Source organism: Marmota marmota, unplaced genomic scaffold (genome assembly GCF_001458135.2).
Source record: "Marmota marmota marmota unplaced genomic scaffold, marMar, whole genome shotgun sequence".
NCBI lineage: Eukaryota > Metazoa > Chordata > Mammalia > Rodentia > Sciuridae > Marmota > Marmota marmota.
Genome location: NW_026000101.1, coordinates 7,146,553 through 7,165,237, shown reverse-complemented (window position 1 = coordinate 7,165,237; position 18,685 = coordinate 7,146,553). Strand labels below are relative to the sequence as shown.

At 39.0% G+C, this 18,685-nt stretch overlaps 1 long non-coding RNA gene across 1 annotated transcript in view; it reads left to right on the top strand.

The window, feature by feature from the left end:
• Positions 1–433: 433 nt before the first annotated feature.
• LOC125610674 overlaps positions 434–18,685 on the top strand; it is a 56,377-nt gene continuing 38,125 nt past the window's right edge. Inside the window, exon 1 of the long non-coding RNA XR_007340668.1 lies at positions 434–535. This is a non-coding gene — a long non-coding RNA (uncharacterized LOC125610674). The remainder of the gene's footprint in view (positions 536–18,685) is intronic.

Genomic DNA, 18,685 nt, shown 5'->3' with positions numbered 1-18,685 from the left:
ATTATAAGGACACCAGTCACAATGGATGCGTTTCCAACCTAATGATCTCATTCTTACTTGATCATCTCTGTATAAATCATCCTTTTTCTAAATAAGGTCACATTCTGAGATATTGAGGGTTAGAACTCTAACATATCCTTTTCTGGGGATATAAGCCAGTCCCCCCACTTCTAATATTATTATCTATTGTCTTCTTACCATTAAAGACGAGAATTTAGTTCTTATTCTCTACATCTTCCATTTACTTTTATTCCTTTCATAATTTCTGGTAATTTTTTTGTTGTTAATCAAGATTTAGTGTTTGCATTATTAAGATTACACAATTATCATTCACATTTGGGTCATGTAGTGAGTTCCATTAAATTTTCTTTCCTGTGCAACTTTTGATTTTCATGGAATTATTAATGTTGCTGTGTTTTCTTTGCTTATTTTTCTAGGTTAAAAGAGACCAAATTCCAGACTACATCAGGAATTCCTGCATGTCAAAAAGGAAAAGATGAGAAATGAGTATAAATGTGGGCCAAGGTATGAACAGGTAATTCAAAGAAGAAAAAAGCCACATGGTTACAAATAAATGAGATGCTCAAGCACATTGGTGATTAAAAAAGAAAACATCTAAGTATGACTTTACTCTTCTAAGATGAGTGATAATTGAAGAGTTGAATGGTGGTTGGCAGGCAGGTGGCAATACAAGAACTATAAAATGGAAGTGTAGACCAGGGCAGCAGTTCTGAAGAGCTCTCCATCATCCTTTAGTCAAGTTCATCACATGCTGGGGTGTGTGTCCTACAGGAACATCCCATTGTGTGATAGTAGCTGGAAGTTGGAGACAATCGAGTTGTTCAGTGATGGACCAGATAAGTACATATGATGCCTTCGTACTAAGGAATGCTTGTGAACTAGAAACAATGAATTAGATATGTACTTAATGCTTTGGTTTGACTGTTTCCCAAAGTTCGAGTGTCAGAAACTTGATTACCAATGTGGTCTAACCTGTGTGATGTGGTGCTAAGTTGGAGTGTTTCAGTCATGGCGACACAGCCCTCATGAATGGATTAAGGCCATTCTTGCTGCACTGGATTCCTTATAAAAGGATGAGCTTGCCCCTGCTCCTTTCTTGCTTTCCCTTTACCCTTCTGCTTTCCACCATAGTATAGTGGCAAAAGGTCTCTTGCCTGTCCCTCCATCCTGGACTTGTTAACCTTCAGAACTATGAGAAAAAGATTTCTGTTCATTTAAAATTACATGGTCTGTTATGGCAGTTCAAAGTAAACGAAGACAGAGCACTGTGGATAGATCTAGAAACTACTTCTGAGTGAAAAAAAAATAAGAAAAAGAATAAGACAGTAGCAAAATAATACATGAAAAAATTAAAAGTGTATGCAAAGAATATAGTAGACACTTAAAAAGAACTCATATAAATAGAAATGATATACTTTAACTGTATCAGGGTGTTTGCATATGGAGAAGTGGGAATTTAAGGGGATACATAAATAAATGAGAGCAACTGTGCTAAGACCACTGCTAGTGAGCTGGGGATTGAGGTGTAGGATTAACTCAACCATCTGCACCTGAGCTCTAAAAACAAATTCAGCATTTACATAATTATGACTAAGTAAATATTATTTGCATGTAGTATGATTACATTTTTCTTAGAGTTAGATTTTTTTCACTTGCCTAGAGTGAATAATACAATTTTTTTTTTGTTCTGTGAACTTTCACTAATTCATCCCTAAACTCTTTGCTGGACATATATACCTCTTTCTTTTATATTCAGATTTCTCAATCTATCAGTTTCATGTTTTGATGACATCATTCTTATCATCTGCCATGGAAACCAGAGGAAGGTGATTCTTGGGATAAAGTGGCAAAGAACTTGCCTTTGTTCTAGTGTTCTTCAGGAGGAATAAATTATGAGCAAGAAAGCTGGATATTTAGCAAGCAAGCAAGCAAGCAAACAAACAAAAACCCAATAAAACCCAAAGCAAACAAAAACCCAATAAAAATAACCATTACAAAACAAAAACAAAAACAAAACCCTTGTTCAGAAGAAAACACTAAGGTATGGCTGAACAACCAATTGATGAGGAGATTAGAGTGTGAACCACACATTTAATTAGTCACCCCACTGGAAGCCAGGAGAAGAGGGGGGATTATACTAACAGAAGTGCTCACATTTTGAACTGAAGTGAATGTGTATAGTGAAGGTAGGGTTTCCAGTTTTAATTCTAGAGGACAGGACAGCAAAGCTATTTGGCTGTGATCGTGTGCTATTATTCCAGAAAGGGAAGGAATGACCCTGAATTTCCTTCTCTATTATTTTTCTTTTCTTTTTGAAATCTTTTTTTGAGTATTGGACCTCCCAGACTATGGCTCTCATTTTCTCCTCTTCTTCTGTTCTAGCTCTTTCTCTTTATTTTATACTTTCTGAGAGATTTTCCCAACTTCATCTTTCAACCCATCCGTTGATTTTACTTTTTTATTTTGTAGTTGTAGATGGACACAATACCTTTATTTTGTTTATTTATTTATTTTGTATGAGATGCTGAGGATCGAACCCAGTGCCTCACACATGTGAGGCAAGTGCTCTATTGCTGAGCCATAACCCCAGCCTCCATCAATTTTACTTTTGCTCACTTAATTCTAATATCAAAATATCTCATTTTATGCCCATTAAGCATTTTTAAAATAGATGCCTTCTCTTGCTTTATTCTTAGAATATTCCTTCTTCCCTTTGTGAAGAAGTTAGTTATTTGGAGCTGTTTTCTTCTGTTCCCTGTATTGTTTGTCTTTTTTTTCTGAGATCCTTGTACTATTGTTTGAACTTTCTTCATATCAGAGTATGCACATCTAGTCTTGTATTGGAATAGGAGGAGAGATAATCCAGCTGTAGTTTCTAATACAGAATTTCAACTAAGTCTCCTATTTCAGTACCATCTTCACTCCAACTTTCAAAGGTACAGGAAGTCCGAGATTCCTGAGCCTCTCTGTATTCTTCCTCCTGCATTGGTTTATTTCTGGGATACTCATATCATGGATCTGATAAGCCCATTGCTATCTTTCCATCCGTCTTCTAGTTTCCACCTACTGCAAGTAGGTGGGAAGGTTGGAAAGTGTCTGGCCTCTTCTGAGTTCTACAGAATTCCCACCTAGGGATCATTGTCCTGCCTGGACACCAAAAGTGCAAACAGAACACAATGTATCTAAACACAGGCAAGTCCAGGAGGAAGCAGGAGAGAAGAGACATCTCAGATAATGTAACCTTGTTAGTGCATGGAGCCTATATTCTGCTAGAAATATGACCATTGGACAGTAGGCTGTCACCAGCCAAATTGGTTCTGTAACATGAATCAACTGGACAAAAGAGAAACTAGAAGTTAACTCCAAATCAATCTTTTAAGCTGTCCCATAGAAAGGGGAGCCAAAATACCTACAATTATAAGGTCAGAGGAATAAATATTCTCTGTAGAAAGAATTAGTGACATAAAGAACAAAAGCCACGATCTACCACACACCGCACCATGTTCCTATTGTCTTCAGAACACTGTTTATTACTTTTTAATAGAAATTTTGTCTAACTCTCATTTCTCTGTCATTAATTTATATTATATCTGTGGCCTGTGGTGTATCTTCTTGTTATTTAGTTCTTGAGGTATATAATAAAAGAGCTGTTTTTCCCTAAAGTAATTCATTTTCCATATACATTTACCAAAAATAATGGAATCCAAACAAATCAAGAACCACTCTTGAAATTACTACTCCTCTGGTGGAAGTGGGGTTCACAGAGGTCCGTTTGGGTGGTAGGGACTATACATTTAACCTTCTCTCTAACCTCACATCTGTGTGGGGTTTCTTTCTTGGGGTGATCATAAGACTTAGATGAGACTTCACCGGGCATCTTTCCATGTAAGAAGATTGTAAGGCAAAATAATGTCATTCCCAGTAACTTCTTTTTTTGGAGGAAGAAGATTGATTGAATCTTGGTTTTGGGGCACATTTGGCCATCATAAAAACAATGAAATTCCTACATAGGGAAGATTCTTGTGAGAACGCAATGAAGATATAGCAAGCAAACAAAAATCCTATTGAAATGAAGACCTGTACTTAATGCCATGATGGAATTTCACATCTCCTACTTCATTTCTTTCTCCTGTCTCCTCCTCTCCCTTTTTCTTTTCTCTTTCTCTGCCTCTTCTCATTTTTCTACCTTTTTTCTTGTTTGCTTAGTTTTCATTCTCCTTATTTGTCCTCCTTCCTCTTTTCCTTCTTGCTCATCTTCATCGTTAGGATTTTCACCATCTTCTCTGCACAAATTAAGTAGGAAACCAGGTACAGGTTTTCCAGAGAGACTTTAAAAAAAAAAAAGAACTTCTATTTTTCCGTAGATTTTACATTTGAGAACATAAATTTATAAACATAAGGGAGCTTAGGACTGACTTAGGATTCTTAGGCCAACTCTATGTACTTGTTGGAATTGTTATTCTCTGAAGAACTCATGGGTGTCAATTACGGGGTGGTGACTACAAAGCAGTGACCTCCCCTGAGACCTCCAACTCATTTCTCAGAGGGCACCAGGACTCCAGCAGCCACTACAACTTTGTGTAACTTTCCAACCTCAGACAAATCTGAACTGATGACCTAAGGGTGAGAGGCTCTGTATAACTTGATTACATTTTTTAAAAATTCCATTTTTCTCTTGAAAAGATACCTTCAGAACACAATGTCAGTTTATCTCTGCAATTTTAGACATCAAATAGCTTATTTTTTAGTTCTCTCTGGGTCAAAGAATGTTATTAAGAAGAAAAATGTAAAAAATATTGGTTTTATAACAATTCGGTATCCAAACCGAAGGCTCTAATAAACTCACAGAAATGTTTTTGCTTTGGGATTCTTTAGAGAATAAAGGAAAGATAAAAATATTATGCAGGGTAAGAGTGCTCTAGAATTTACATTAAAAAAATAAAACTAAGCAAATAAAATAACCAACAGAGTTTTGAATGATAATGTGTATCACTTTTTTTTTTTTTGGTGAGAATTATCATTTAGGCTCTAGATATTATGAATATGCCATTTTACTCTTTTACCTGTAAGGGACATCACTTTAGAATTTGGAGTATGGATTTTGAAAGAACAGGAAAAGAAGAAATAAGCATTACTCTTCAACTTCTCTATGTAAAGAGTCGGTCGACTGAGATGCTTACCCTCTTTCTCAGCACAGACAAAAGACATTGGATTAGAACTTCATCTCTAGATATTGTGAGGTGGCTTTGTCAAAACAGGCACAAAGAAATTAAAACAACTGGCACAATGTATTGAGAATGAACAAGCTGTTCTTTTTTTTTTAAGTATATGGGAAAAAAAATCAATATTTTGTCTTCAAGTACTTACACACCTATGCAGGAAAGAGAGGTGGAAAAATGAATTGTTCCATCTGTAATTTCAAGCAGGGAAAATGAGTTACAAGCATATCAGCAAAATACAGACAGAGGTAGGCCCAGTGAAGCAGAAGCAAAAAATGAGTAACCACCATTTCCCCTTATTCCCATAACTGATTGGACGTAAACAAAACATTCTCCCCAGAATGAGAGGCAAGAAGTCTGACACTGAGCAGTGGCTACTTCTCAAGATATCTTTGTCAGCAAGATGGGTTCAAGTTATGATTTCACCGTTTCTATGATTGACATTGTTACGGTTCTTAGAGCAGTTACCATGGAAACAGAAGGGCCTTGCATGTATTTGAAGTAATTCACCTGACCTACTGCTCAAAATGAGGGAGGACTGAGTGCTAGAATTCCTCCTCAGTATTCCCCATGATCTGGCTGAGGCGGGCTATAGTCTTGGCTCTGATCTGAAAAGGCCATCCAGGCAGGAAGGCTGAGAAAGACGGAAAACTCTCCTGAATCTGCGGAGACAAATTCCAGCCTGAGATTTTTCCCAAGAGAATTAGGATATCGTCAGTAGCCTTGAGTATTTTCTCCTTCCTAAATATGGACTTAATTTCTGTCCTTTCATTCCTGATCTCTCCTGGGGAGGTCTAGAGGAAGGATGCTTCAATCAATTTGTGGTGGAACATTTGTGTCCCCCTCTGAACTAGAGGAAAAGGGGGGAGAGAGCTTGAGATTGAGAGAGAAATGTTAAGTGAGCTTAAGGTGGTCACATCCCATTCAACCAGAAATGGTATCTGGATTACATTAAAAATCAGCCTGCTTCCCTTTACAGCGGAGGACAGGTCTCAGGGAATCATGACCATCACGATATCACAGCATCTCCTCAACCCTGACATTGGTGAGATCTGCCTAAGACCCCCAAATGCTGCCCATTCTGCCTCTCCCTTCACGAATGCATTCTTTGGGAATATTCCATCCCTGATCTTGATGTCAGCAGGCTCCCATTCTTATAATTCATGGGGCCAAGACGGAGTGCTGGTAATTTCTTGGCTTTCATCATTGCTCTAGATAACTTTCCTACCAGCATTCATCAACTTTGTTCTTGAGAAACTCATGTTGCCACTTGGGCTGTTTCTTTCCCATCCTTGTGGCTGTCATTGACTGGCCTTTGGGATCCTCTTCAACTCTTTAGTGACCTTAGCATCTTGGCATATTATTACTTTACACCTACCCTACCGGATGCTCAAGTTTTGATTTCTCACCATTCTGTTAGCATATTTGTTCTTTCCCTCTCTTGGCCTCTCAACCCTCATGACCTCCATCTGTCCTCTAACCCAGATCACTAGGGTAGACATAACTACATTTTGATTTTGCTTTCACCCCAAATTCAGCTATTTTTGCCTGATGCACGGCCATCCTCAGTGAGTTTTCTGTTGATCCACATGAAGACTTCAAGCTGGGGAACCATTCTGTTTTCTCTCAGATACTTCCTGACCTCACAGGCAGCCTTACCTAGCAGGGTCACGATGTTTAATGAGCTCAGCTCTCCTCTCAACACAGCCTGGGCTCTCTCAGAACCTACACACTGTAATGGGAATGCTATGAACTTATTCATTCATTCATTTATCAAATATTGACTCAACAGCTGGCGTCTTATAGGTACTGGGCGTATGGATCCATTCCCTATTCTCCTGGAGCTTATGAAATAGTGGATCAATCAGACAATAAACATAAATACAAAAATACAAACTACAGTGTTAGAGGGAAGCAAACAGAATGCTACAATAATAATAAACACTTATTGAACATTTATATGGACCAGACCCTATTATAAATTCTTTAACCTTACTGATTTATTGAATCCTTGCATTCAGCCTCTGAATAACTACTTTATTTTATTTCCACTTTATAGTGGGAACTGAGATTCAAAACAATGTAATTTACCTTCTCGAGAGTCACATAAATGGAAGATCTGGGATGGGTGGAATGAAAGGATGCATCTCAGACTGGGGTGAAAGTGCTATCAGGTGGAGCTTTCCTTAGTCTATTCTCTTAATCACTAAATTCCTGCCTTTGTGTAGCTGTCAGGGTATTTTCATAGACAAGCTGGTCATTGAGGGACACTTTGAAAAGAAGGCATTTAGCCTGAGGCTTCCCATCAGAGAAGGAGCCCTCCTGCACAGATGTAAATAAAGGAGCAGGCAGGGAGAAGCATTTCAGTGAAAGCAAGTAGCCCGGAGAAAGGCCTAAGTGTATTTGAAAAATGGAAGGAAGGTCAACAGGACGCACCATAGATACTGAGAGGGAATGGCATATAGTCAGACGGGCAGATCTAAGACAGTTTTGTCAGATTAAGGGATTTTTTATTGTCTTCAAATTGCCATGGGGAGTTGGAGTTGGTTTTCACTTTTGGAATCTCTTTCTGGTAGATGTGTGGAGAATAGATTGTGGGTTACTAGAAAAAGTGGGGAGAGAAGCCGGGAAACTTTTGCAAGAGGTCCAGTCTAGGGACCATGTTGGTTGGACTGTGATGGTGGCATTGGGGATACAGACATGTGGCTCTCTTGTGGATACACTTTGGAGGAAGGGTCCATAGGACCAAGTGATGGATGGACCTGAGGAGCAATGGAAGAGACAGAGACAAGAATAAGCCTCAGCTTTCTGATAGAAACCGGAGAACTTGACCTTCATTTTTATTGATCAGATGAGGTCATCTAGCATCTTGACACTGAGCTCTCTTTTTCTTACCTTTGAACCACTGTGTATCCCCTTTCTTTCTCTCTCTCCCCCGCCCCGTCCCCCGGGAGTAATTGTCCCCTTATTCCTTTCCTATATAACATTTCCATTATGCAATTTTTAGCCATGTTTTGGTCTTCTTTCTGGTACTGCATGATCTCTCACACACTTTCTGTTGTGTATCTTCACGTTTTCCTCCCCTGGTGTCCTTCTTCACAGACGTGATAAACTCAGGATGTATCCATTCTGAAGCATAAACCCTTCTCTCAATATTATCTCTTGAGTTGCTCCCACAATCCCCCATCATCCTTTGAAAGCAAGCCATTTTAGCAAGTGATCTATACTCTTCATGATTGTTCTTAGAATAGATGTTCTCACCTTGAAGTCTCATGAGCAAAGAGTGATGTGGGCCATCCTGAGTGCTATCCAGTTATATGATTTATTCAACAGTTCAGAACACTCTGCCTCTTGTCGTATCTTTGCTGCATTACCTCTGTCAGTAGAGACTTACCAAGAGGCAAAAACTGATACAAGTATAATGGGAGCTAACGTTTGCTTCCTTAGAATTTAGTCTAGGAGGCTTCTAGAATCTAGATTCCCAAAGTTCTTTAAGCCAAGCATTTTCCTTATTTCCTTATTACTTCCACTCCCACCCCCATCAAATGCCTGGAAAATTAGGTAATGTTTTCCACCATGATAATGAATAAATTATAGTGTAGCCTCTTCTGATATGGCAAAAAATGTAGCCTTCTTAACCACATGGCCAAATGCCTGGAATCATTTTTAAATACCCAATGTTGAGTGGTCATCCAAATAACATTAACAGTTGGCATTTTAAAACAGCTTGTTTATTAAAAGTGGGTAGTTCCATGATTAGCCCTTGTAGGATATTTGTTCTGATGAGCCAACAAGGCTATCTGTTGAATTAAAGGAGGCTGCAGGGGAAGATTGGCTTTGGAGGCACAGGAAGGGCCATTTGAAGAGCTCGACTGTAAAAGAATATCTAGAAGGGAATATCAGACAGGCATCTTTATCAGTCTTAGCTTCTGCCAGTATTTGAACTATTGCCCTAATTTACCAATACACTCTGCTAACTTGTCTTCAAACCCTGAACTTCCATACAATGCTCATTCTCTTCCCTGTGTACACTTCCCTACTCTGACTTGAAAACTGCTTATGGCATAGGGGCTGCTCCCAATGATACCTTCTTTGTAAAGCATTCCTCAATATCTGTTGTACACTGTTGTGTCATGGCTAAAGAAAAGGGGGACAGTCAAACACGATGTTCCTGAGTGCCCCCTTCTCCCCCCCCACAAAAAAAATACTAAGCCAAATAAAGGGACCAATGAGAGCAAGCCTGAACTGAAAAGTCCAGATGCATATTATCTTGAAGGACGCTGGCTTTCTCTTATGTACCCTAGAATGAAGGCAAGTTAGTGTCATCTGTGGAAAGCTACTTTCGTGCATGTACATCAGGACAGTTGCTGGTCATAGCAGCCAGCTGAGTAAGCATATGCTGATGATGTTACTGCTTCTGCAGCCTGACGTATAAACCCCTCTCTGAGTGGGGATGGGCATGGAACTGAGGATACTGTGGAAAGGATATTTGTCACTCATGCAGTGGGGCACCACTGGACAATACACTTTGAGGGACAGGGGGTACTTCTTGGTGAAGCACTAGGGACAAAGGTGCTATCTGTTCAGCCTACTGACACTGAACTCTTGTTGGAGCAGTCGCTCATCTCTTGTAAGCTTTCCCTAATAAGTCATTCATCTCAGGTGAACTTTCCCACTGGGCACTTTCTTTGGCCACTCTGAAACCTACCCAACTTGCCCTTCCTTGCACAAAGGGCTGGGGAGTGTGACAACTGCAGGGTGGGTTCTGGAGTCAATGCTCTGATTCAAATCCTGGCTGTCTTCTCTTAGCTGAATAACCTTGGACAAATGACTCGACTTCGTGCCTCAGCTTCGTGATAAACACAATGAAAATCATCGTAGTCATTATTTATTTCATAATGATATCACGATGCTTAATATTTGGCATATGTAAAGTATTTAAAATATTGTTTTGTACTTTTAAGTGCTTAATAAATACTGGCTAGCATTTTTCCTCTTGCAGAAGCTACTCCTTCTTCTGAATCTGCATAGTATATTCTTCTATAATAAGGATTGTTAAGATCTGATGATTATTTTGATTATATGCCTATGGGTTCTGGGCTTGCAGAAGACAGAAACAATAATCTTGTTCTTTTCATCTTCCATAGTCTCTCATTTGATACATGGCATATGGTACAGATTTAATAAATGTTTATGGGATTAATGAATGAACAGTACAAAAGTTTGTGGCTCATTTAAAGATGAATAAGGGGCCCAAGGTGAAGTTATTGCTAATAAAATCAGTTAGAGTGATTAACCAAATTATATAGTCATTTGTAATTTTGTTATTTTAATATTTAACTATATTATGTTTAAATACCTATTATCTCTGGAGGTAATAAGGTAAAAGAAGGTGAAGATTTATTGAGCACTATCTATCTGTTATACGCTTTATAATCATGCTTTATCATCATAATTACAGTTGTCCTATAAGCTATTGGTACCATTGTACAATTGAGGAAACAGATGCAGAGAACTTAAGTAATATATCTAAGATCAAAAAATGTGTGAGTGGCAGATCTAGGTTTCCAACCCATAGGGGTCAAACTATGGAGTCTGAAGTATCTCCTCTTTCCCCCTTTTTCTCCATGGACTTACCCTTGTTAATTATTGGTAACTTTGCATTATTACCTCTACCTCCTCCCATGCCCTTGGCCCCTAGGGCATATGCATTTCTTCTCACTGATATTTTTTCTCCACAGAAAGCAAACTGTTGTGCCTTCTTTGCTGGTCACTGGTAGCTTAGAACTCATTTTGTGATCAGATAAAGAAATTCTGGGTATGAACAGGGAGTTGAGATATTCAAGTCAGCTTGTTAAAAATAAGACATTTTTAATGGCAAACTCTATTAGGCTTTATAGTCCTCCATTCACACAGTATCACTTCAAAAGCCACACAAGACAGCTCCCCATGGAAGAAGCAAAAAATCTTTCTTCTCTCCTAGATTCTCCAGCCCCACCAACAGGTTCCGACTGTACTGCCCCAGAGCAGCCCCATGTTCCTGAGTTGGTGAAATTTTCCTGGTTTCCCACATACAGAAATCCTCATTATTGAATCTTTCTTTGTCCTGGGTACCTCCTGCTTGAATGATTTCCCAACAGTGTCTGTCCTCTGCTCCCAAGTCTGTTCTGACTTACACATCTTCTGCATCTAGTCCCTTAACACTTCTGGATTTCAGCCTGGAAAGAGTCATTCTGTCTCTCAGACACAATTTCTCTAAAGTAGGATTCCTTTCACTCTGTATCTTTCCTGCCATGCAGTTCAGCGACTCAGGCAGCCCAAGTTTTATTTTCACTAGTGACGAATTAGGTTCCTCTACTCCCTTTGTTCACATTTAAGGATCTAGTCGGTTGACAAACAGATCAGATGGCCACATCATTGAAGTGGTTTTGTTTCTCCTTTTTTTTCCCCCCCAGTTACAATGCTTTGATGTTTAAAAAACACTACACAGTGCTCAACAGCAAAAATTTGAGAGTTAATTTCCACCATTACAGTGGTGTGTCTATTTCAAAATATCTGGAAGGTTGACTAGATTACCTACTTATAGATAACGAATATGTGTTATCTCGGGGGCAAATGCTCACCTACAAATTAATACACACCTGTGCAAACCTCCCTCCATCTCCCACCAGTTTTTTGAATGATGGCAGACTTTCAGGTGGTGAAATACATTTAGAAGATGATACTATAGGAATAATTTCCCCTTCTACAGACACTGTGGTTATGCTGGATAAGTAAATAGTTCCTCATGGAACCAGTAGGTTTCCTATCAGTAGCAAGTGGTGATGGACTTCCAACTTATCTTCTTGCTTCTGTTTTTGTTCTCTTAAATCTATAAACCAAAGTGATGCTGTCAGATAAGTCCCCTCCTCTGCTCACCCTTCTGTGGTTTCCCACTCCTTATCTGGTAAAAGCTAATCTGGCTCCATGTGACTTTTTTTTTTTTTTTTCCTGGTACCAAGGATTGAACTCAGGGGCACTCAACCACTGAACCACATCCCCAGCCCTGTTTTGTATTTTATTTAGAGACAGGGTCTCACTGAGTTGCTTAGTGCCTCACTGTTGCTGAGGCTGGTTTTGAACTCGTGATCCTCCTGCTTCAGCCTCCTGAGCTACTGGGATTACAGGCATGCACTACCGTGCCCGGTGCCATGTGACTTCACCTTCTGTTTTCTCTCCCTTGATCCTGGCTGTTCCTTGCATTCACAGGCATTCTCTTGCCTTCCTGTTTTTGAGGGTTCTTCTGGATCGCTCTCTCTCTAGTATTCTTTGGGCCCAATCCCTCTCAGGTCTTTCCATTCTCTATGGGAGCTTCTCTGATCACTGTGTTTAAAAATGAAAAAAACCCAACACTTCCAACCCTTTTCTACTTTGGCTTTTCTATCATTTATCATAATATTTGTGTTATTTTTAAATATTTTAAATATTTTGTCTTGTTTCCCTGCTAAAATAGAAGCTCAATTTGGGCATAAACTATTATTTGTTCATTGCTTTATTCATGGCACCTAGAACTATGTCTGACACGTGGTAGACACTCAATAAATATTTGTTGAATGAGTGAGCAGCATGGCCTAGAATTTTGATGTTCTTTCCATTGATTTCCCCCGGATTCTCTAATGGACTATATGTAAGGTCTCGGGTGTATGTTGTTTGGCTTCTTTTTCTCCTTGAGGAGTCTGCCAGCCATCTGAATCTGTCAGATCTGAGATCTGGGGCAGTATTCAGATCTGATTCCTAGAGGGTTCTCTAGGTTAGGTCTTGGTTTTTGGTTTCTTTTTTTAAAGATAAACTTTTAAATTTTGGAATAGTTTTAGATTCACAGGAAAATTGCAAGACAGTACAGAAAGTTGCCTTATATCCCTTATATAGTTTAAAAACCACTTTATTGAGGTATGATCGACAAGTACAAAGCTGTATGTATCTTAATGTTTAAACTCGATGAGTTTGGAGATAAGTATATACCCATGAAACAATCACCAGTCTGTGCCGTAAACCTATTCATCACCTCTGATCATTCCCCCAACCCTTGTTTCATTATTATTAATTTTTTTGGGCAAGAACACTTAACATAGGATCGATTATCTTAGCACATTTTTCCCTAAATAATAATAATAATTATTCCACTGCTTTATTAAGATACATTTCCATTTTGAGACACAATGATGGATATTCTACTTAAGATATTTTATTTAATCTCAACATCTTCCTGCTGTTAGCTTCTTTCCCTGCATTTTTTTGGTGCATTATAGTTGTACATATTGATGGGATTCATTGTTGCATATTCATATATGCACACAATATAACAGTATAATTTGGACAATATCACTCCTAAGCATTTCCCTGCTCCCTCCCTACTTCCCATCCCAGGTCCCTTTCCTGATCCTCCTTTGATTTTCTTAGCACATTTTTCATACATAATATGACATTATTATGTATAAGCAATATGTTCTGAAGTAGATCTCTGTGATTTATTTATCTTGTATAATTGAAACTTTGTACACTTTGACTAATATCTCCCAGTTCCTTCTTTCTAGCTTTCAGCAACCACCAGTCCACTCTCTGCTTCTAGACATTATTGACTATTTTAAATTCATGTTATAATCACTATAACGTAGCATTTTTTTTCTTTTGTGTCTGGCTTATGTCACTTAGCATAATGTCATCCAGGTTTATCCATGTTGTCTCAAATGACAGGATTTCCTTCCTTTTTAAGGCTAAGTAATATTCCATGTGTGCATGCATTAAATTTTCTTTATCCATTCATCTCTCCATGGACAATTGGGTGGTTTCCACATCTCGACTATTGTGGAAAATGCTGCAGCCAACATGGGAAGACTTTTGAGATTTTGGCACTTGTATTTTTTTCTTTCTTAGAACAATCCCACATGTAAATGGCCTTCTAATCCATTCCCAATGATCTCATTGGATCTCCTCATCAATCCTATAGATAGATAAAGAGGGATGGAATGAACCCAGCAATAACTGAGCATTACTTAGTACCTGGAGCTGAGCCAGGAGTTTTCACAAGGGTTACTTCTTTTGTGTGTTAACCTCAGGTTGGAAGCATTTCTAATCCTGCTTTACAGATGTGGCCCAGAGGTTAGTGACTGGTTACATGCTCGAGATCACAGAGTCACTCCAGTCTAAACCTCCCTTCTGCTCTTCCATCTTCTTTCCTCCAGGCTCCCACAGCCTCTTTTGTGGAAAACTTGGCTTCATTTAAATTACATTTTAGGTTTTCTTCTTCCCTGGTGATCTTTGCTTCAGTACAAACAAGTTGTAGGTTCACCATTTTGATTACTCTTTGCTCTTGACCTTGAACCCTGGGACCGCCCCAGTCAGATGCTATTTAATGAACTTCAAAACATAAGTGAATTGTGTAGGATTTTAACTCATTGGGAGAAAGTTACCCATCATTTTAGGTCACAAAAGTGAGATTGTCTTCAACATTTGACTTGGCACCTTGACAAGGAGCACTTGGGGATATAATTTGGGAAGGACATTGAGAGTCCTTCGTCCTGTGAAGGAAAGATTTAAAAACTCTTTCAAGGCAGGATCTGAGTTTGCTCTCTGAAGGGAAGGGTGGGCCAGAGGAAGCACATCTCTCCCTAGCAAAAGTATGCATAACTTTGAAAAAAAAATAAAGCATCTAATTCAGCCAAGTTTTCTCTGTTGGCAGAGTCCAGGACATATCCTCATCTTATAATCAGCCCAGTCCTGGGAGAACTCTCAAAGTTTGAAAAAAAAAAAGAAAAAAAGTCCCCAAATTATCCAAGTAGTGATGCTTGAAAAGCAGCCAAGGGGAATTGCATCTTTCCTATTACTACCACATGTGCTTCCCCATGCACCCTACTTCATGCAGAGCTGGATAAGGGTAGAGAGTCTTCCCACCAGGAACGTGGTCCCACAACACACGTTGGCACTAGGGCATCCGAGAGCATGGCGCTCCCATCCCCGTGCCCTGCTCATTTCTTCTTTACTCTGCTTACTTGCCTTGAATTTAAGTTCTTTTCTGGGCAGGCTCCATGTGCTGCATTTACCCAGGGAAGGGAGTTTATTTTTCATCTGAGTAAGCTTGTTTTAGTGCTTTCAGGATACACCCATGCAAACAAATGAAATGTTTTACCACCCAAAAGAGCATTTTTAGAAAGTGTTCAAGTATAAGCATAGCTGGAAGAGCCTTTTATGGGGAACCAAAGCCAACTACTGGGTGTGCAGAAAGATTTGGAGTGGGCTAGCAACCCTGGGGAGGCACAGGGCTTGGTGTAACGCTTAGTGACTTATTGTCATATTATTTGGAAAATGATTGTTATGATCTTGGAGTCCTTGTAAACGATGTAGTTTTTGTAGAAAGGGAACAACAAGAAGGAGGAAAAAAAGAAAACAGAAAAAAGAAAATGGCATCTGATTTTAGAGTTAGAAATATCCGGGTTACAAATGTCAGCCCTGTCCTTTATTTCTTATATGACCTTGGGTATGCCATTGAACCTCTCTAAGTCTCATTTTTTTAAATCTAAAAACAGGAATAATAATCCCTCCTTCATAGAGATCCTTCATGTAACCGGAATATGCATAACATATTTCTTCCCTTCCTTCACAATTCCAGCCTACGTTGATGGCTTATGGGTCCTCTGGGTGTAACTGGGTGGGTTTTTCTTTTCCTCCCACTTCATAATCCAGTTAGCTCATTCCCTCCTCATTCTTTCTCCTTGAAGACATACTTTCAGCTGTGAGATCTGAAGTGGATGTACTACAGGTTTACTCCTGCGGGGATCCCAGTGCTGAAAGTTGCATAATAGTCCACTGTTAAATATTAAAAACTAAAATGGTCATTTACTGCATGACAATGTTTTGGTTCACAGTGAATCAAAAATATAGTTATGACTATATTATACAGTCTGGGTTCATAGTCGTCTATACCATCTCTGTTTGGGTAAGTATACTCTATGATGTTTGCGCAGCAGAAATATCTGATGATGATGCTATTTCTCAGCATAATGATGCATGACCAACTGTGCTTCTATTGCACTTTAACATTTAAGAAACACTTGGAAAAAAAATCATCCTGTTTAATTCTTGAAATTATTCTGTGAACTAGTTATTTGTACATGTTGTTACTTCATTTTCCAGGCAAGGTCTTTGGGTCCCTATAAAGTTATGAGTCTTGGCTAAGGTCACAGGATTGGAGAGGCATGGCTTCACCAGTGCACCTAACAATAGTACTTTTCTGGTAATGACCTTATTTCTCTCTTCTGTAGTCTGCCTCCTTGCTGCCACTGGCTCTCCTGGTTCTGTTGTATTTTCAGGATTTCCTGAGGACTCTTTCCTAAGTTCTCATAAATATATGCTCCTAGCTGCTGATTAGTGTTTGCCATTTGTCTCCTCTCCGGGTTTGGTTTATTTTAGTGAGCCTAAATGGAAGCATCCTGAAGGTGCCACCTTGCTGCCATGGCTACTAGTCTCCCCATCAAAGGATCTTATGTGGAGGGGGTGGTTTCATTGCATTCCCAAAGTCACTGGTGCTGCCGCTCACCATGGATACCAGCTAAGCCATGGTGATCTTGCTCAGGGTACCTCCATGGTGAGTCCACCCTAGTGGGGGGGGAAATCATCTCTCTCTTCTGTGTTAAAAATCCTTTCCTCAGCCTTAAAGTTGTACTGCCCTATTCTGAACTCTAGTGGCTTAAGGAAGTTAGGGAAACAGTACTTTTATTTACTTTGACCCTCTTGAAAGTTCCAGGGAGGTCTTATCAAGGAAAAGACAAATCCAGGCAATAGGTAACAAACATGCCAACCTTGGAATCAACTTGACTCCAACTAGTGATCATTAACTGAAATGCTCCCTGAACTATTTCTTACCTTTCAATGAGTTTTTCCTCTGAGTTTCCTTAGTCCCTCAAGCAAATAAGCTGCCTTCTGGTGGTCCCTGCTTAGTGTTTGCCATTTTTCTTCTCTTGAGGTTTGGAGAGAAGCTCCCATCTGGTGGCCCCTACTTGTCTTCAAACAATAGACTCTTGAGGTGACCACAGTGTAGGTCCATGCTGAGACCTCTGCCACAGTGATACCATGACTTATGGATTTCAAAGATCAGTAAGAGTTCAGAGACAATTTGCGGAAATGACACTGAATTACCAACTGTTTATTTTGCCAACAAAGGAAAATAATGAGACAGAACAAACCCAAACAATAGCCATTTACTGAAACCATATAGAGAGAAAGAGCTGGACCTTTGCCAGCTCTTTAATAACAGAAAGGGGATTTTAACAGCAGAGAAAGTAGAAGGGCATACTACAAAAATAAAGGACCAGCCTTTAATTAAATAAATAGTTTTATCAGAAATCTATATTCTTCTCCTCCTTCCATTTTGCAGCAGAGCATAAAATGTTTTTTATATTCTGGTATTTTGGAACTATTCTGTTGCTTCACTTGCTATTCGCAATAGTGCAATGAGGTAAGTGTCATCGCTCCCCTATTTTACAACTAGAAATTCAGGACCAGCGAGGTTGGGCATCTTGCCAAAAGTCACAGAGATAATAAGGAGAGAATCCAGGGTTTAAATGTAAGCCATCCAGTGCCAAGCATGTGTCTTTCCTTGGTGATTAAGCAGCTGACGATTATGGGGATCCTCATAATGGAATTAAGTCTGCTCAGGTATTTAGAATTCTTCGAGTATTTAAAGTAAATATCTTTAAAGCAGATAATTGTTTATCATTTAAAGTAGCATATTATTTTGTCTGTACTTTTATTAATACATATGTGCATATATTTTTAAAGCTTACCAGTTTGAGAAACCAGTATTATAATTTGTGTGCATATTCTTTTATCGCTATAATCCCGAGAAGAGTCGACTTTAGGAAAAAATATGGGTTTGTTATAGTGATTCTAAATGTCACAGATGTCCGGTTCTTTCTGCATGCTCACACAAAGAAATGGTTGTTATGATCAATCATGACAATCATGAATTTTTTCTAGGTTTCATTTCACTTAACATTCCCTTTTGTCCTCTACCTCATTCTTCCTATATCTTTTTCTTTCCAACTTTTTGAGATTGTGATGGTGAGGCTACTGGAAACATCTTCAGATAGCAAGTTCTTTTGGATCAACCTCAGTACCTCTTTGTGCTGGGAAGGACTCTTTATTCTAAGTCAGTCAAGGTTCCTTTAGTCTTAAGTTAGTCACCATCCATGAATGTGTACAAAATGGATTATTTTTGGTCAAGGGGGGCTGAAGGTATGGAGAAAAATCTCAAAGAAACTCTGGATATGTTTAGATTTATCATTTGATGTTTCTACTTTTTACCACGACTGGGAGTCATCACTTGTAATTGCTACACATCAATCTGAATCACGATTGTGAACTGCAAAGGCTGCCCAGTACCTATATTTTCATGTGATTTTGGTGTTTAT